The sequence below is a fragment of the Castor canadensis genome, chromosome 5 (assembly GCF_047511655.1).
Source record: "Castor canadensis chromosome 5, mCasCan1.hap1v2, whole genome shotgun sequence".
Taxonomy (NCBI): Eukaryota; Metazoa; Chordata; class Mammalia; order Rodentia; family Castoridae; genus Castor; species Castor canadensis.
In genome coordinates, this window is record NC_133390.1 from 25495109 (window position 1) to 25516476 (window position 21368).

Consider the following 21368-nt stretch of genomic DNA (forward strand, 5'->3'; position numbering starts at 1 on the left):
TAAGCTGTCAGAATAATTTCTCAAAAGTTCCAGTTATAGATATTTACGAGATGAACCTTATACAATTACTTGCTCACCTATTTGACCTACCAGGACTTCCCTGAGTTAAACCCATTTTCCTTTTTTTATGTTTCAAATATCTTACTTTTTATTGTTATTAAAATTTTCTGTAATGCATTTCAGTAAAGAAGCATTTTGTCTTATTTCATTGTGCTTTTGGCCATGGTTTGAACTCTACACACTCTTTTCCTTTTCACCCCAAAAGGTGCTTCTTTGTACGTGGCCACACACTCATCATTAGTGTACAGGTCAGGTTGGATCTGCTCCGAAATCTTCTTCTTAGGATTCAGCTCCTTGTCAGGCTGTCCAGGGGAAGCATCAAAAGTAATTCTGTATCCAGAAACAGACACATTAGGAAAAGCCAAAACTTTAACCTTCTCTGGTGAACTAGCAAACATCACCTTTGCTGGAGATAGTACTCTGCATCTTTGCAGGTTTCAGGTTTCAAAGTAGTATCACCATGCAATTTTGCATCTGTTTGGGAGGAACATATTTACCAGTCCACTGATAACAGTCCTTGGGTTGTTTCTCCAACTTCTTCTGCATACAAAAAATCTGGGTGCTTTTTGGCAGTCATGATGCAACCAGTTCAAAGATCCAGACTGAATAGATCTATGGGCTTAGAGTCAGCACTTCCTAATAATGGTTGCTGTTTTTTCTCCTTCTTCTCTCCTTTCTTTTCAGTTTTCTTCTTCATCTTCTTTTCTTCTTCTCCCCCTCCTTTTATCTGTTCTTTGATACCAGAAGAGATGATTGTCATTGGTGTAAATTGCATCACATTTTCAGAAACTGTAGAATAGTTTGCAGTAGAGTATGAGACAGGAATGGTATTTGCTTCACTCCATTTTGAATTTTTGACTGAACTACCTCATATTTTAGTTCTTCAATTTCATTCTTCAGCTCAGCATTTTCAATTCAAAGTTTCCTTTCTTCTCTCAAAGTTGCCTGCAAAATTGTTTTCTCCTTAAGAAGAACAACTTGCTACTTAAGATATTTGATATTTTGATCTGCGTCTACACACTCTTATTCCAGTCTCTTCAGAACAGCTTGACTAGTGGCCATTTTTACCATAAAATGGCAGAAGACCCTGTGTTCTAAAGTAGAGAGAATTGCTGAATTCCTGCCTTACATGGTACTTTTGTATATTGAATATTTCTAATGAAGCAGTGAACAGAGATCCCATTTTCTTTATAATGATTTTTAACTGTGCATGGTCAAAGTTGACCATATGAGAATATGAACATGACAGTGATTTCAAAACAATGTAAGCCAGGTCTGTGTATCTGGCTGGACTTACTTGACCTGTTTCCATTCTTTCAGCCACCATCTGTGTGACACACATGCTAGTCTTTTGAAAGCCAAACAGCCAACAATTTCAATGTACTGAGAATTTCAACTAGATTCCATGGCATAAAGAATAAACTTGGAGTCTTCAAGTTATAAACCATTTTGTAACATTGTCTTCTTTTAAGCATTATTACGTAACTGAACTGCATACAGCATTTTTTTTCAGTACTGGAGTTTGAACTCGGGACTTGTGCTTAGTAGGCAGGCACTCTACCACCTCAGCCACAACAGCATCACTACATACAATATTTTAAAATAAAATGTGATTCATGTGATTCCCAGTCAATTGTGTTTATCAGGCACATAAAACATTTCTCAACTCCTGACTGAAAGACAGTTCAGCATCAAAAGTTTATCTCTTTGCTTGTTTTAATTTTAGCTTCTTTGCAAATGAAATATCTGTTCAACACAAGTTCAAAATGAGTAACACTAGAGGAAAAAATCTTCACATATAAGTATAACCCCTACATTTTTAGTTATGCAGGCTAAAATCCATAAACAAATAAATGACCATTAAACCTAAACTACTCAATTGAATGGAACCATGCTCATGAAGAATATCATAACTATAGTTTGGTCTCAATTGTCTATGATGGAAAAAAGAAAAGAAGGCAATCCTTCAATACACCAAAAATTACAAAAGAAACAATACTGAACAATTTTTTTCCTTTATTCATTTTCACATGTGCATACATTGTTTGTGTCAGTTCTTCCCCCTGCCCCCTACCCCCTCCCTCTCTTCCTCAACCTCTTGGCTTCCAGGAAGAAACTGTTCTGCCCTTTTCTCCAATTTTGTTGAAGGGAAGACATAAGCAATGATAAGAAAGATGTAGCGTTTTGCTAGTTGAGATAAGGATAGCTATACAGACAGATTCCTAGCATTGCTTCCATGCACTAGCATATTACAATCCAAATTGATTCATTTCTACCAGACCTCCTCACTACTTCCCAGTCACCTTCCCATATTGACCTCTGTCATTTTAAGGTTACTGTATTAGCTCCTCTGTAGTGGGGACGTCAAACACTTTCAAGTTTTGGGTTTCCTACCTATCTTCATTCCTCCCATATGTGCTCTCCCCTTGAGCGTGTGACCCACATCCAACAACATTACTGCCTTTGCCCTGGATCTAAAGTCCAAATATGAGGAAGGACATATGATTTTTGGTCTTCTGAGCCTGGCTAACTTCGCTCAGGATGATGTTCTCCAGTTCCATCCATTTACTTGCAGATGATAAGATTTCATTCTTCTTCATGGCTGAGTAAAATTCCATTGTGTATAAGTACCACATTTTCTTAATCCATTTGTCAGTAGTGGAGCATTTTGGCTATTTCTGTAACTTGACTATTGTGAATAGCACTGCAATAATTATGGGTATGCAGGTGCCTTTGGAGTAACCTGAGTCACATTCCTTTGGGTATATCCCCAGTAGTGGGATTGCTGGATCATATGGCAGGTCTATGCTTAGATTTTTAAGACGCCCCCATATTGTTTCCCAGAGTGCTTTCACTAGCTTGCATGCCCACCAGTAATGTATGATGGTTCCTTTTCCCAAACATCCTCACCAACACCTGTTGTTGGTGGTGTTTTAAAGGATAGCTATTCTAACAGGGGTAAGGTAGAATCTTAGTGTGGTTTTAATTTGCATTTCCTTTGTGGCCAGAGATGGTGAGCATTTCCTCATGTGTTTTTTGGCCATTTGAATTTGTTCTTTTGAAAAAGTTCTGTTTGGTTCAGTTGCCCAGATCTTATTGGCTCATTGATTTGGGGGAGTTTAGTTTTATGAGTTCTCTGTATATTCTGGTTATCACTCCTTTGTCTGATGTATAGCTGGCAAATATTTTCTCCCACTCTGTGGGTGGTCTCTTCAGTTTAGAGACCATTTCTTTTGTTGCACATAAGCTTTTTAATTTTATGTAGTCCCATTTGTCCATCCTTTCTCTTAGTTGCTGAGCTGCTAAGGTTCTATTGAGGAAATCCTTGCCTATACCTATTGCTTCCAGGGTATTCTCTGCTCTTTCCTGTACTAACTTCAGAGTTTCCAGTCTTATATTAAGGTCTTTGATACATTTTGAGTTCATACTAGTACAGGGTAATAAACATAGATCTAGTTTCAGGTTTCTTCAGGCAGATAACTACTTTTCCCAGCAACATTTGTTGAAGAAGCTGTCTTTTCTCCATCGTATGTTTTTGGTGACTTTGTCAAAAATTATGTGGGTAGAGCTGTGTGGATTCATATCCAGGTACTCTATTCTGTTCCACTCGTTTTCATTTCCATTTTTGTACTAGTACCATGCTGTTTTTATTGCTATTGCTTTTTTTTTTTTTTCTTTTAGTTAACATGTTTATTTATTTTTTTTTTTCATTTTTCTTTTATTATTCATATGTGCATACAAGGCTTGGTTCATTTCTCCCCCCTGCCCCCACCCCCTCCCTTACCACCCACTCCACCCCCTCCCGCTCCCCCCCTCAATACCCAGCAGAAACTATTTTGCCCTTATCTCTAATTTTGTTGTAGAGAGAGTATAAGCAATAATAGGAAGGAACAAGGGGTTTTGCTGGTTGAGATAAGGATAGCTATACAGGGCATTGACTCACATTGATTTCCTGTGTGTGGGTATTACCTTCTAGGTTAATTCTTTTTGATCTAACCTTTTCTCTAGTTCCTGGTCCCCTTTTCCTATTGGCCTCAGTTGCTTTAAGGTATCTGCTTTAGTTTCTCTGCGTTAAGGGCAACAAATGCTAGCTAGTTTTTTAGGTGTCTTACCTATCCTCACCCCTCCCTTGTGTGCTCTCACTTTTATCATGTGCTCATAGTCCAATCCCCTTGTTGTGTTTGCCCTTGATCTAATGTCCACATATAATATAGTTTGAAGTCGGGTATTGTGATACCTCCAGCATTGCTCTTTTTGCTGAGTATTGCCTTGGCTATTTGTAGTCTCTTGTGTTTCCAAATGAACTTTAGGGTAGATTTTTCAATCTCTGTGATAAATGTCATTGGTATTTTAATGGGAATTCCATTAAACATGTAGATTGCTTTTGGTAGTATAGCCATTTTTACTATTTTGATTCTACCAATCCATGAGCATGGGAGATCTCTCCACCCTCTGTAGTCTTCCTCAATCTCTGTCTTCAGGGGTTTGTAGATTTTTGTAGAGATCATTCACATCCTTTGCTAAGTTTACTACTAGGGATTTGATTTTTTTTTTGAGGCTATTGTAAATGGAATTGTTTCCATATATTCTTTCTCAATTTGCTCATTGTTGGTGTATAGAAAAGCTAATGATTTTTGTAAGTTGATTTTGTATCCTGCCACCTTGCTAAAGCTGCTTATGGCATCTGGGAGTTTTGGGGTAGAGTGTTTTGGGTCTTTAAGATATAGGATCATGTCATCTGTAAATAAGGATATTTTGACAGTTTCTTTACCTATTTGTATTCCTTTTATTTCTTCTTGCTTAATGGCTCTGGCTGGGAATTCCAGGACTATGTTGAATAGGACTGTTTCATTCCTGATTTTAGGGAAAGTGTTTTCAGTTTTTCTCCATTAATTATGATGTTAGCTATAGGTTTGTCTTATGTAGACTTTACAATGTTGAAGTACATTCTTTCTATTCCTCATTTTCTTAGAGCTTTTATCATGAAGTGTTATTGGATCTTATCAAAGGCTTTTTCTGTACCTATTGAGATGATCAAGTGGTTTTTGTCTTTGCTTATACTAATGTGCTGAATTACATTTATAGGTTTGCCTATGTTGAACCACCCCTGCATCCCTGGGATGAAGCTGACTTAGTTGTGCTGAATGATCTTTCCAATATGTTGATGGATTCAGTTTGCCATTATTTTATTGAGGATTTTTGCATTGATGTTCACGAAGGAGATAGGCATGTAGGTATCCTTTTTGGAGGTATATTTGTCTGGTTTTGGGATGAGTGTAATACTGGCTTCATAGAATGAGTTAGGCAGTGTTCCTGCCCTTTCTATTTCATGGAAAAGTTTAAGGAGATTGGTATTAGTTCTTCTTTAAACATCTGATAGAATTCAGCAGAGAATCCATCAGGTCCTGGACTTTTCTTTATTGGGAGACTATTGCTGCTTCAGTATCATTTTGTGTTATAGATCTATTCAGGTGGTTAAAATCCTCTTGGCTCAATTCTGGATCATTATAAATATCTAGAAATTTATCCATTTCTTCAAGATTGTCAAATTTATTGGAATATGGGTTCTCAAAGTAGTCTCTGATGATGTTCTGGATTTCTGTGGTGTTTGTCATGATCTCCCCTTTTGCATTTCTGATTTTACTGGTTTGATTTTTTTCTCTCATTTTAGTCAGATTTGCAAGGGGTCTGTCAATCTTGTTTATTTTTTCAAAGAACCAGCTTTTTGTTTCATTGATTCTTTTTTTGTTGTTGTTGTTGTTATTTCTATTTCATTAATTTCAGCCCTTATTTTTATTATTTCTCTCCTTCTGCTTGTTTTGGGTTTTTCTTGTTCATTTTTCTGGGTATTTGAGATGTAGCATTAGGTCATTGATTTGAGAACTTTCTGTCCTTTTAATAAATGCACTCATGGCTTTAAAATTTTCCTCTCAGGACTGCCTTTGCTGTGTCTCACAGGTTCCATTAGGTCATGTTTTCATTTTCATTAACTTCCAGGAACCTAATTTCCTCTTTTATTTTAATAATGAACCCCTGATCATTGAGCATTGTGTTGTTCAGCTTCCAATTGTTTGCATATTTTCTGCTGTTTTTGTAGTTGTTGTTGTTGAGCTCTTGTTTTAGTGCATTGTGATCAGATAGAATGCAGGGGATTATTTCTATTTATTGTATTTGTTGAGGCTTGCTTTGTGCCCTAGATATGATCAATTTTGGAGAAAGTTCCATAGGCTGCTGAGAAGAATGTATATTGCGCAGAAGTTGGATGAAATACTCTGTAGACATCAGCTAGATCCATTTGATCTATGCTATGATTTAGTTCTAGAATTTCTTTATTGACTTTTGTTCAGATGACCTACCTATTGGTGATGAGGGGTATTAAAGTCTCCCACTACCCCTGTGTTGGAGTCTATATGCAGTTTTAGGTCCTTCAGAGTATGTTTGATGAAATTGGGTGCACTGATGATGAATGCATATAGGTTGATAATTGTTATTTCCTTTTGGTCTATTTCCCCTTTTATTAGTATGGAATGTCCTTCTTTATCTCATTTGATCAATGTAGGTTTGAAGTCTACTTTGTCCAAGACAAGTATTGCTACTCCTGCCTGTTTTCAGGGATAATTGGCTTGGTAAATCTTCTTCCAGCCTTTCACCCTAAACCAGTGCTTTTTTCTGTCAATGAGATGGGTCTCCTGAAAACAACAGATCATTGGATCTTTCTTTTTAATCCAGTTTGCCAAATGGTGTCTTTTGATGGGCGAATTAAGTCTGTTAACACTCAGTGTTAATATTGATATGTATGTGGTGATTCCAGTCATTTAGTTGTTTTTGTTGGTTAATGGTTTGATTGTGTGTAGCTGAATCCATGTTACTCTCTGATTCCTTGTCTTTTATTCTCTTGTGGTTTAGTTATGCCTGTCCTTGCATGGTTTTGTTTGCCTTCATTTTCTGTGTGCAGAATTCCTTGAAGAATCTTTTGTAGTGGTGGCTTGGTGGTCACATATTGTTTTAGTTTCTGTTTATCATGGAAGACTTGTATTACTCCATCTCTTTTGAATGATAATTTTGCTGGGTAGAATATCCTAGGGTTGAGTTATTTTCATTCAGTGCCTGGAATACCTCACTTCATGCTCTTCTTGCTTTTAAGGTTTCCATTGAGAAATCTACTATGATTTTGATGGGTTTACCTTTGTATGTTATTTGTTTGTTCTCTCTTACAGCCTTCAATATTCTTTCTCTATTCTCTGTGCTTGTTGTTTTAATGATAATATATCATGGGGAAGTTTTATTTTGGTCAAGTCTATTTGGTGCCCTGGAGGTTTCCTGTACCTGGAGGAGCATAACTTTCTCTAGATTTGGGAAATTTTCTGTTATTATGTTATTGAATACATTACAAATCCCTTTTGCTTGGACCTCTTCTCCTTCAGTGCCCATGATTCTCAGGTTTGGTCTTTTGATGGAGTTGGTGAGTTCTTGCATATTCCTTCCACAGGACTTAAGTTTTTTGACTAATAGCTCTTCAGTTTTTCCTTTAATTTCCATTTTATCTTCAGGTTCTGAGATTCTGTCTTCAGCTTGTTCTAGTCTGCTTGAGTGGACTTCCACTCTGTTTTGTGTTTCTGTTTCATTCTTCCTTCTGAGGTTTTCCATATTGTGGGTCACTTCCTATTTAATGTTGTCTACTATCATCTTTAATTCATTTATCTCTCTACATTGTTCTCTGTTTCATTTTGGTGTTTATTTAGGGCTCCTATGAATTCATTTATTTGTTTCTGTGTCTTCTTCTATTCTTTATTTTTGGTGTCTTGAAATTTCTTTAGTGCCTCTTGTACATTTTGGTTAACCATGTCTGTAACATCTCCATGAAATTATCAGTGATTACTTGCAGGATTTCTTCTTTGAGATTCTTCTTGTGGACATTTTTGGGTTCCTAGGTGTCATTTATCTTTGTTTGTTGGAGTTCATAACTGGGCATCTGTTTTCTTCATTTCCCTCAGAATCCTATATTAAATTATTTTGGGGGGGAGAATGGTTTCCCTCCCTTTTTCTTCTTCCCATTGCTCCACTTGGTACTGTGCAACTCTGTTGTTGATAGGCTAGTTGGTGGTTTCAGTCACCTGTTTTCTTTCCCCTGATTTAATTCCATTTTCTGGATATATTGGGTTTTTAGTTAAGAGTGTGTGTGCACTATTTCTGTCCCTGGTCTGAGTGTAATTTAGTATTAACTAATTCACAGGTTTAATACCTGAACAGTAGTTTATGTGTTATATAGAAGATCCTCTGGTGGTAATATCTATAAGCAGTGGGAGTTGGGGGGGTTAACATTTGTAATGCTAGCTATAGAAATTTGGGGAGTTGGGTAGTGTGGCACTAAAGGTGGAAATGGGAAGTGGGGTGGATGGGTGGAGAAAGCAGTGTTGGGGCTGCTATTTTTGTGGTCCTTGTGTGTGTTTGGGTATATTTCTGTTGTTGTAGAAGAGGGTGTTGTGTTAGGGATTGCAGAGGTTCTGGGTTGTATAAAGTTGGTATAGTAGGTAGTTCAATGGGTGATGAGTGTGAAGAAGGGAGGGGTAGTCTGGTGACAGGTTAGGGGAGAATGGGAGGGGAAGGTGAGGGCTGGGGGAAAAGAGTAAGTGAGAGGGGGTAGAATAAGTTATGTGATAGGGGAGCAATGGGTTTTAGCACAGGAGAAAGATGGAAAGTGAAGGAGGTAAAAGTAGAGATGAAGGGATGATAATAGTTAAGTTGATAGTATAGAAAGAGAAAAGAAAAAAGATGATAGGAATAAAACTAAAAATAGAAAACTCACAATAGTAAAATTAACAACAACAAAAACCAAATATATCAGCAGAGATGAACAAACAAACAAGAAACAAAACAAACAAAGAAACAAAGAAACTCCAGGTTCAGGAACAACAGAATTTCAATCTTAGTTTAAGTTCTGGTGTTACTCCTCCAGCATCCAGACCTGGTGTTGGTATTTAAGCAGAAGCTCTGTCATAATCTCGCCAGGCAGTTGGCTTGTGGTTAGTGTTTTTTTCTTCTCTCTTTCAGTGGCAGCTGCTTAGTCACCTCCTCCTTCAGTGAAGTGTGGCAGTTTAAGTTTGCATGCTTTCCTCAGGTTCAGGATATCATTCCTATAGTCCACCAGCTGTCCTGCTTTAGAGGTGGCTATTCACTGTACTTCTTTACTATGCTTGTTTCTTTGCCTTGCCCCCTTTCTCTGTTTGGTCTGCCAACTGTCTCCCAAGCAGGTTTGGAGTGACAGTGCCATCTGGATGTGGTGGGAGCCCTCCTCAGTGTAATGTGGCATGGAGATGCTTTGTACATATTAGGAGTTCAGTGTGTCAGAGTTTTAATTCTCCTTGGTGCTTTATTTCTGTCAAGTGTGGCTCCAGCATCTCAGCAAGGTTTTTGAGTCACGGAGCTCACACTGTCTGCTTCTGTACCATAGTCACCATCTTGGATCCTCCACTGAACAGTTTGTTGATATTTTTCTGTCTCTCATAACAATTCTATGTGATAAATATGCCTGAAATCAAATATTATTTTAAAGCAAGTTATTTTAAAAAGTCTGTAATCAGTTATTTTAAAAAGCCAGCATTCTGGGACATTTCATCTATTTTAATGAATTTTTTTAAAGAGTAGCCATCTTAACCTAATTTTGAGTCACTGATCTAGCACCAATATAACAACAGAGTAACATAAAGAAAATATAATTTTACTACCTCTATCACTATAAAAATTAGAGCAATTTATGCAGGGGAAATTATAAGACTGGCACAGTAAATATTTCCATCTTATTCAAGCTTGAAAAATAAGGAAATCCTGCTATTCCAACAACATGGATAGGCCTATAGGACAGTATGCTAAGTTAAATAAGCCAATCATTGAAAGACAAATACTGAATGGTAGAGTTTATCTAAGGTATCAAAAATAATCATGATAATAGAAACAGAGAATACAATATGGCAGTTACCAGGAGGTGGGGGAAGGAAAATTGGAAATTTTCCTGCAAAGGTTATAAAGTTTATATTATGCAAGATGGATAAGTTCTGAACATCTGCTGCATAACATAATATCTAAAAATAACAATGGTCACTTTAAATGCTGTTAGAAATGCACAAGAGTACCAAAAAATTTTTAGTTATGTGATAAATATGTTTCATACTTTTGTTATGATTATGGTATCACATGTGTATGTGTATGTCTAAATTCACTGATATGTATATAATATATGTCCACAGTTTTTGTATATATTAGACTTGAATAAAAAAAGAAGAAGAAAGAGGAGGAAGGAGAAGAGAAGAAAAATTAAGTCCATACTATAAAAAATAGCAAATATTTCCCAACTTAACATGTTATAGTACCTCTAGCAAGGCATCTTTCACTGGAACAATAACTTCTTCTGTCTATTTTCTTCAAAACAAATGCACTCACTTTAAACTACACAGTATAATGAAAGATTTGTGCATAAATTTCAACTTTTAAAATTATAATATATCATATTTTTTCACTAGACACTATTCAAGAGTTCCAAAGTTCATATCAGTATTTTTCCTGAACCAATATTTATCCCAAGTATCAATTTAATGACATAATCCCTACATGGAAAATATAGAAATTCAAAATATTTAAAAACTCTGGTTGGGTCATATGCTTGATGCAGCCATATCTCTTCTATAAATTCCAAAAATCTTCCAGGAAGTTTCTTTGCCAGTATAACCTCTGCTGCATTGTTCATTTATTTTCTGTATTTCAGTCTGAAGGGAACAAATAGCAAGTCAATTTAAGGAATTCCCTGGGTTCTTGTAGGTACTGCAGAATGTGCATGCCCCTCAGACAAATACATTGTACTTTTTTGCTCTTTTTTTTGTATTAATTTTTAAATTCAACTTAACAACTATTCTTTGAAAGCCTATCATGTGTACATTTGCTATAAATTTCTCTTGAATGTTTTAGTTTTTCAATTCCATTTCATCAACACAAAACATATCTGCTTAATGGTTCATCTTAACCCCAAATTAGGAAGGAAAAGTCTTCATTATTCTTTTATGAACTCACAGTTGCCTCTGTAGCATTAAGCCCAAAATCGTTAGCTAACGACCACTTCGAAGTGTCAGACTGAAGACATTAAGATGCTTAAGTGCTTCATGAGGCCACCAAATTGCAAAAGGGTGGCAGAGTAGACCAAGGCAACATTATAATTTTACTACCAGTTTCCTGGTAATGAAGTTTTAAGTTCTAAGAAGAGTTACCAAGGATGTTTATGAAATTTGCTTAAGAGACATTTCTAAAAAAGAAAGATAATATTTGGTGGACAGTTTAGGGGTAATCTTATCACTTTAATCTGAAATATTGTCCACTCTGATTCTGAGATCAGAGTAGAAAGTATGTTTTCTACAAGAATAATAGTTTTATCACTTACAGTATTTAACACAAAGTCCTTGCACTAAATCTAAGCATGAGTGTCCCATTTTAGTTTGTTTGGCCTTCATCGATCCTGAATGGGAGAAGCAACACAAAAGTGACAGAAGTAATTTATATAAGTCATTGTTTGTTCCTAAGCAGAAGGAAAAAGAGGAAGAGAAAGATAAGGATGGGCCATGGAGGCACACATCAGGAATCTCAGCTAGGAGACAGGTAGAGATGGGAGGGCTGAGATTCAAAGCCAGCCTGGTAGAAAGAGTTAGTAAGACCCTGTCTGAAAAAACAAGCTAGGCGTGATAGTTTATGCCTGTAATCTCTGCTAGGCAGGAGACAGAGGTAGGAAGATTGCCAAGGTTGGTCCTTGGCAAAAAAAATGAGACCCTACCTGAAAAATAAGCTGAAGCAAAATAAGCTTGGGGGAGTGCCTTAAGTACTAACACACTTGCCTCACCAGCACAAGACTCTGATTTCAAACTTCAGTACTGACAAAAAAAAAAGACATATAAGTGACAGGCAGTTATTCATATACCTGCTTTTTTATAAAACTTTTTCATAAGTGTTCAACATCACTAGTCATCAGAGAAATGCACAACAAAATGCAAAGAAATGTTACCTAACTCCAGTTAGAATAACTATAATCAAAAAGAGAAAGAGCACAAATGTTGGTGAGGATGTGGAGAAAAGAGAAAACTTCCACACTTCTCACAGGAGTGTAAACTAGTGCATCCATTGCGGAAAATAGTATGAAGTTTCCTCAAAATATTAAAACTAGAGCTACCATTTGACTAAGCAATCCCACTACTACAATGTATTTAAAGGAAATGAAATTAGTATGTTGAAGCAATATCTAAACTCTGATGGTTCAGAGTATTATTCACATTAGCCAAATATGGGATCAACCAAAGTATCTATAAACAGATGAGTGGATAAATAAAATGTGTATATACATAATCTTCAGCCATAAAAAGAAGAAAGCCTTATGATTTGCAGGAACATAAATGAACCTGGAGAACATTGTTTTAATTGAAACAATCCCAGCACAGAAAGAAAATACCACATGATCTCACTCATAAGTGGAATTCAAAACCACTGATCTCATTGTGTAGCAAGTTGAATGGTGGTTGCTAGAGGTGATTGTTGTGGGGAGGGTAGAATGGAGGTTGATCATAGGAGATATAGTAAGAAAGAACATTTTTTTAAATATGCCAGGAAAAATATACAGAGACAGAAAGTAGATAAGTGATTGCTTGGGATATGGGAAGAGGAGTTAGGTGGATAATGGAGAGAAGAAAGAAGGAATAAGTGCTAATGGTCATAATATTTCTTTTATATATGACAAAAATGTTCTAAAATTGGTTATAGTGATTGGTTGTACAATGTGTGTACCTACTAAGAGCTATTGGATTAAAAACTAAATGGGTGAATTGTATAATGTGTGAACTCTATGTCAATAAAGCAGTTTTTAAAATAAAGAATAAAATATATACAACATCAAGTTGAATAGTTATCATGAGCACTTATATCTAGATAATAGTGTATACAGTTTGTATAATTTTTGAGAAAGAAAAATAGAATAAGGCAGAGGGAAGGAATGTCTGCATCTCTATGTGTGAGTGCATTGTGAGGCAAATGAATAAATAAATAGATAAGCTGCTAAAATGTAACTGTCCTCATCAGACCTGACATTTTTTCCACTTAATTCAGATGATTGTATACTATATTTCCTAAAAGCTATGTGTATATATTTCAAGTACAGCAACAAGCATTATATCCACATCATTCTACTTTTATCTTCCTTAGAGTATTTCTGTTGTTACTGATGTGTGTGTTTTTTAATGCTTGAGGAACATCTAATGTATTATAAATACAGTATGCTAATGAATATTGATTTAGACTTTTATACCACTCAGAGAGCAAGGCTGAAACCTTCTTTCTTTTAAAAACCAATTTACATATTATTCTTAATTGTGAAATAGTGTTGTCTATTACAATACCCATTAAGTGCAGTAAGTAATTAAAAGTATATCTGACCAAGTATGTCTCCTCAAACTGTAGAATAGTAAAGATTTTACTAACTTGCCATTGAGACAATGGTAGATTTAGCTATTAAAAGTTTTATTTACTTTATTAGTTATTTTTTCTAAGAATATGACAACAAACATAACATTTCTCTTAGCTGGTAAATTGTATATTCCTTCATAAGGCAGAATTAAAGAAATTTTGCCTCTGCATCTTGAATTATATGTAGAACTATAGATTATACTGCGAAGTGAGGGTGTATTATTAAATGAAACAACACAGGTGAATTACCTGTCTGCCTATCATTTAGAATGCAATCAATCAATACTGGCTTTCATTTTTTAGTATTATATTTTAGATTGTTAGTTTTTTAAGTCTTCTGTCAGTACATGCAGAATCAAAAGTGCCTAATTTAAGTAATTTAAAGTTAAATAAAAATGATCCTTATGGAGAGGTTGTTTATTGAATGTTATCCAGCATTTGGGGAAGGCTTGTTATGTCCTGAGCAGCAATCCTTCTGCCAACAAAAGTAGCAAAGCCACACACAGAAGCTACATGAAGCTTGTGAAAGTGAACGCCCAGCATTCTCAGCTTTGACAGTACTCTGTCCCCAACCAAAGAGCATCTTAAGAACATCAGTGTCTCTGGTTCCCAAGTCTCTCTATCCATCAAATCACAATCCATGATTCTTATAAATAACTAAGAATGAACAAGAGGGAGACATCTTCCATCCCTAAAAACTATGGGCCCCACTGAAGCCTGAGTGAGGAGTTACAGTTAAAATGGAGGTCTCTTTTCAGGGAACAAAAATACCCAAGATACATTCATGAACAAGCAGTTCTAGGCAATGTGGACACCCTACTTCAAAGTCACAACTTTGCACATACACTTCATGTGTTTCAGAGTAGCTTCCTCACTGTCGCAATCAGGTCAAAGCCAGCATGTGACAAGAGCGTTTGAATTTGAAAGTAAATATTTATTTAAAAGGAGTCTTTTGTTTTTGGGGTAGTACTAAAGGTTTAACTTGGAGCATTATGCTTGTTAAGCAGGTGCTCTAACACTTGAGCCATGCCTTCAGCCCTTTTGGCTTTAGTTATTTTTGTGATAGAGTCTTGCTTTATGCCTGGGTCAGCCTGGATCACCTACTCATGGTTCCTCACATAGGTGGGATGACAACATTTTTTTACTCATTGAAATGAAGTCTTGCAAACTTGTTGATGAGGCTGGTCTTGAACTACAATCCTCCTGATTTCCACCTTCTGAGTAACTAGGATTAGAGGCTTGAACTACCACATTTGGTCCATTTAAAGGTTTTATAAAGGTATAATTCAGTACAGAAATTATAACAAAGTTAAAACAAAGATACATGGAAAGAAAGTAGAACTAAGTTCTTCTTGACATCTCTTAAAATTGGGATTCTGTCTATTAGCATTAATTTCTATAGTGGCTTATGTAGTAGCTTTACAAATATGATCTTTAAAGAAGAATAAATAGCCTGGGTCAGTATATTAAATTGTATTCATTCAATTCATATAACTTGACATGTCCAGAAAACAAATTGATAGAATCATAAACTGTTTAGACTATATTCATATATATCTAGACTACATACAGATATTTTGTTCAAAAGTGGCCTGTTGGGTCTGGGGGCATGGCTCAAGTGATAAAACACTTGCCCAAAAGCAAAGTCCTGAGTTCAAATCCCAGTACCATCGGAAACGAAAAAAAAAATGGCCTGTTTTCTAAGGATTAATTTTGCCTTGGCTATTTTTGTTATTGTTCAAAGAAAGTACTATAATGATAAGATTGTGGTAAATAAATAAAAAGAGGATGAGGACAGTATATGGCATGAATCCTCTCTCTTCCTTACCTAGGCCTTCTTAACAACTCATGAAAAAGCAGCATATCACAACCTAACAAGAGGGCTAAATGTATTTGCTGGCAGGAGAAACATGTGTCTGCTCAACACCCCTAAGTAACCATTAACGGCTCTGAGTAAGCCTTTATGGCTTTAACTGGTAAATGAGGCATGTCACTATACCATATTTATAACAAAAAGAAAGTCATCCTTATGGACTACTTGCCTAGAGCCTCGTGGGCTTTTTAAACAGACCCACAGGAAAGAGCCTTGTGTAGACAGCAAACCAATAAAACTGAAACTTGGCATGTTATCAAATTATCAAACTTGTTATCAAAACTCCCTGAAGTGGGTGACCCTCATTCTCAGGTAATTCTGCCTCCAGTTTCCATTAATTGAAAATGTCCTCTGGCTTTCAATTCAGCTCTAGTCTAAATGTCATTTGCCATTTTTTTTTTATCCCTGTTCTACCTTACCCTACATTGCTCTTGTTCTCTGGTCTCTGGATGTAGGTCCTGTCCTCCCACACCTACCTTCATGTTAGAGGGTGGCCCATACCCAGCCATACCCAGTGCTTGAAATAGGCTTTCATTCCTTACCTAGCCAAACCAGGAAACTGACTCTATCATGTCCTGGAGGATGATTGCTGTTATTATCAGATCCTGCCATAATTTTTCTCTATGGAAACCAAAGCAAAAAGTAGAATGTGCTAAACTAATCTTTACGATGAGGCTGTAGTCTGTTTTTTGGGAAGCTTAATGTTTAAAAGTAAAACCTATGTCAAGGGAAAAAAGAAAAAGCTGTTCTGAGAGTAAGGGTGGATTTTGAACTTTCACTCTTGCTTTTTTTATATAATTAATATGACTATTTATCACAGTGTTGTCAGTAGACCCACACTTTTCTCTTCTGTTCACGAGACTTCTTTAAATAATTTACTGCTGACATGGGGAATCTAAGGAAGCCCTTCCTACATGAAACGAGGAGAAACACTTCAGGAAAATCAGGTAAACCATTTTCTTATTCCCCAAAGAAGTTTCTAAAGTTCACAAGAGAGGAAGAAGTAATGTGTTTCTGTTATTTGAATAATACCATCGCAAAAGCAAAGGTGATAAAAGGAAATTACTAGAACAAGACACACAAATGGGAGCAGAATTAGTAACAAATTAACTATCCGACCCTGTTAAACAATCTATAGCTATCAAAGTTCATCCAGAACTTACTTCAAAAACCAGAGGAAAGAAGCAGATCACTCCCCACACCAAAATACCATAACCATACAACACCTTTAAAGTTTCATTATGCTCACATATTTCCTGCAAGCAAAGGAGAGAGCTTATGACATTCTTCTATGAATTTGGCAAACATCTAGTAAGTCATGCCTTTGTGGTTTGTTTAAGATAATTCTAAAAGAGAAGGCTGTTAACACAAGATTCAGAAACAAAATTAAAATTAATGTTAACAGTGTCATGTATTGAATGTTCTAGTTACAAAAATAATTTTAATATTTTTCTCTCAGAATAATATGTATTTTTCCTATTAGTTAAAAAACCTGAGTCAAACACAGTAATACAGGCATGTAGTTCCAGCTATTTGGGATGCTGAGGCAAGACAAGTTGAACCCAGAATTTCAAGGCCAGCCTGAACAGCAGAATAAGACCCTGTCTCAAAAAAAATGGTTTAAGCTGATTAGTAAGAATTTACTAATAATTTTTTTAATCATTAAAGTCCTTTAGTATTTTATGGCTGGAATCACACAAACTCATATTTTTCAGGGTCCTGAGAGGTCTAATTAAAACCAAACAAATTTCCTTCACAATTTCTGCATAAAATAGACACCTGGCCTTTGATTATATGCCTCCAGGTCCACAAATTCAGTATTTCAGTCCTTCTTGGAGAGTATATATTATTAAAAAGTCCTGGTCATCTTAAATGTTCAGTCTCTATACTGTCTTGTCAACATGGCAAACATGCAGTCATCTTTCAGTTACCAGGTAGAATACTTCTGAGATGATTTTCCTCACCCCCAAGTGTCTGCCTGAGTCCCTGTCTTGTGTCCTCACTGAATTTCTTACTTAACTCCACAATGCTACTTATCACAGTGTGTTTCCTGTCTTGGGTCACATGGCTGCACCCTTCAGACATTAAAGTGCTGTTAATCTACTGGACTCTGTCCTGCCCAGATTACAAGGTAGCCAGACACTGGTGCTGCCCTCTGGCTGTGTAGAATCCACGATAAAGCACATAGGTAACCTTGACATAAGTCAGAAGAGAATGAATGTCCAAAGGAGGGACATATTTCTGAAGGGGAAATACTATTCAGTTTTTCCTCTATCCGCAGAGTATTCTCCCTTTTGCTATCCCATAGACTATAATTTACATCTAAACTTCTACTTACTGATAATTGGTATTTGATCTTATCAAAAGGATTGATTTCTGATTTGGAGAATGAGTAAACCTTAATATAACTGCTGGCATTTAGGTTAAACACCCAAGAACACACAGCATATGACCATAGGTACAAAGAACATTTGCAGAGAAAATAAAATGATAGGGGAAAGTCACGCATTCAGATGCCACATATCGTATACAAGGGGAAGCAAGTCATTCCCTTCAGCAGACTGGAATACAGGCGAGAGTTAAACCTAGCAAAAAAATACAAAAAGACCTTGAACATGAAATATACTAGATGCTTTCATTTCATCTGGAGGTTTGCAAAATAAATGAGAGTCATGGCTCTGCTTCTCACTTCAGTCATGGAGGAACTGATCTCTTCTCTCAAAACTTCAGCAATCAGGTCACAGGCAAATTACTCAGCCCCGGTGAATTCAGTGTTCTCAGCAAGACTCCACATTTGAAGAAAGTGACCCCAATATGTAGAACAGTTAGAGATCATTGAAGTGGTGGTGATCATAGAGAGATGGGCCCAGCTGCACAACAGATGTAATTCTTATGAAAAATTATTTAGGAATGTGACTATCTCCAGACATAGCAGTACACTCCTGTAATCCCAGCACTTGGAAAGCAGAAGTAGGAGAATCATGAGTTCAAAGCTATCCTAGGCTACATACTGAGCCCTGTCTTAAAAAGGAAGAAAGAAAAAAAAAGAAGAATGTGATTCCCTTAAGTACATCAAAATTATGAATTTGGGGAGTTAATTTTGAACTTTGTATCCAATTGATATTTTTAGAAATTTACATGCTGAAATTCACCATCGAAAATTGACTAGATTACTTGAAACTGTTTTGGAAATGTTAGTATATAGTGTACAAAGATTTAAAATAAATTAAATATGGTTAAATATGGTTACATATCAGCATATTGACTAAAGATGCCCCTCTCATTTTCTATTCAGGAAAAAAAGGCAAATGCCACCGTTGAGAGGAAAATAGCTTCAGTTTTCAAGACAAAAAAAACCTATAATGATTCTCCTTGTTCCTTGTCCCAAGCATCAATGTTAATGCTGGGAAAAGTGTATACAGTGTGGAGAAACAGAGTGCCAAGGAAACAGACAGACAGAAACAAAGAGACACTGGGAAACAGGTGGAGACAAGGAGGAAAGACGAAGAACAGACTGGAGAGGAATATATGTATATATATATAGTATATTTTATTTTTACATTAAATAAAATATTTTATAATACTTTTGCATATTTATATAAAAATTTATATATTTATATAAAGTATTATAGCAGATTTATTATATATATGCACTTTAAGCTGACTACAATTAAAACTAGAAACAACTTTAAGTAGCAGTGACATTTCTTGAGCCATTTCAGGAGATCTGAGTGCTCAGTGCTTGTGACATGGGACTTCTCAAAGCTCTGTTAAATTTAAATCTACCCTCCGCCTCTTGTGTTTAGCAAAAAGGCTCTGACTTTTGTTATATTTACCAAGACTGTTTAGTTGATAGTACCCAATGCTTTTGAAAAATGGAATGCATTTACTTAGGTTGTAAATAATCAGGATCCTTACATTTATTAACAACACAAAGTTCATATATTAACTGGAAAGGTTTCAAACTTTTGAGGGTATGGATCTTTCATTCTATGTTGGTGTGAAATAAATTTACTATATTGTTTTATTATATTTTGTGGACACCTAGTTATATCACATTTTGAACTTCTATCATAAAGCTTGCTAAGTATTAAACAGCTGTCTTTGTATTCCTCAGAATTTTACAGCGTTTTAAATAAAATGTAGTCTATATGTATATATGTGAAGGTAGAAAGAAATTCCCAAGGTATTCACAGCCTATTAAATGAACATTTTATAGCTGGAAGAAATTCAATATCCTCTTCATCAACACATTTCATTTTATAGACATGGCCCAAACAGAAATCATTCATTTTTTTAAGTCTCTCAGAGAAGGATCCAAAGGGAACCAGGACAGGTTTTTCAGGCAGTGTTCTCCCCAGAAACAGCACTGTGTCCAATTTCTGCCCTCTCTGAAACCAGGAACCCTCAAAATATCCAAACAAAAGAGTATTTATAGCTAAAACACATGAAGTAAGAATATCATTCATATTATTTTATTTACAAATTCTTCATTTTCTTAATTCTCACAGGTATTTGGCAAATATTATTCTCCAACATATAGTCATATTTACTATTGAATCTTTACAGGGCATGTATAAAAACTTCCCTCAGGAAATAATAGCCATTAAACCAGTTAGCTGTGCCCAGATAGATGGGGTAAGGCCCAGGTTGAATTTGAAACCAGTGTAATCACTAGGATGTGAACATTGTACTGTGTCAACAAGGCAAGCAATATCTATGACTTCCTGAATGTGTTATTACTCAAAACACCAAGTATTCTATTTTTCTCATGACTTCACACACCATAAGGATTCTAGGTAAGGTAAAACTTAATGCTTTTTGCAACTGCTGGATTTTCATCCTCTGCATTGTGCCAATAATACTGCTTTATAATTACATTTTATGTAATGCCTTTTCAAAGAGTTTCTTTAGGCAGATAAACGACTTCCTTTGAGGCCAAATGCCTTGTTCTCACATCAAAGGACTTGCCCCAGTGCACCCACCCTCAAGTTGTATCTTTCTCAGAGCCATGAAGTAGGGGATGGGTTATAAGTGTATTGTCAGATGGCTTACCATTTGTTTTGATAACCAGCAGTGGGATACTTGTTATTCACATTATACACTTAATAGACATAGCAGGTGGTACAGTTTTCATTCCTGATAGATCATAAGAGACTCAAATAATATGATGCTTTATTCCATGGTATGTTTTCCCTCAAGCTCTCTCACAAAATCAAAGAAAATTTTGTGTTACTGTGATTTAAAATACTGCAAGGGTAGCTCTTGCTTTCCTATTAAGTCAGTGTTTGAAGAAAACAAATTATGAATACATATTACTTTTTAAATGTTCTCCCTTGGCAAGCGTCTAGATAGATGCTCTGGTTACCAAGGAGATGAGGACAAAATGAAAATTGATTGACTTATCAAGTTGATTGTGAGCTGAGCTTAAGTGGCAGCTGTGTGTGCCGAACATAAAATGTAGTTGCTTGAAAGTGATCTTTTAAAATTTATCTTATCAGAAATCATGCCACATAGATTACAAGATAGAATAAGGTGGCTATGTTTTATTAGAAAATGCAGTATTGAATGATATCCTAATGATTACAGTTGGGGAAAAATGTATTTTAAAAAAGTAATTCTGGCATGGATGTTTGTTTCAATGTGTCACTAAAAATGAATGCATTGATGACAATAGAATTCTGTCCATGGAAGGAATCCCACTGCTAGCTCCCTTTTTAGTAATAGTAACCCTGCCCTCTGTTGCCTGAGATTGTGCTAGTAGGAAGGAATCTTAATGGATCTTACTGTAAAAGCGGCTATAACCTCCACCCTCTATTGCTCATGTAATTTTTCTATACTACCAGGCAAGACAAATTATAGACAAAAAAGAAGTTTTGTTTCCTGGACTCTTCTAACTCCTTATTAATATCTTTTCTTTCTCTCCCTCCAAATACCATACCTCTGT

The 21368-nt window shown here is 35.9% G+C and overlaps 1 pseudogene; it reads right to left on the minus strand.

Annotated features, from left to right (window-relative positions):
* Positions 1-200: 200 nt before the first annotated feature.
* Positions 201-1122, minus strand: LOC109674177 (aminoacyl tRNA synthase complex-interacting multifunctional protein 1 pseudogene; annotated as a pseudogene).
* Positions 1123-21368: the final 20246 nt, after the last annotated feature.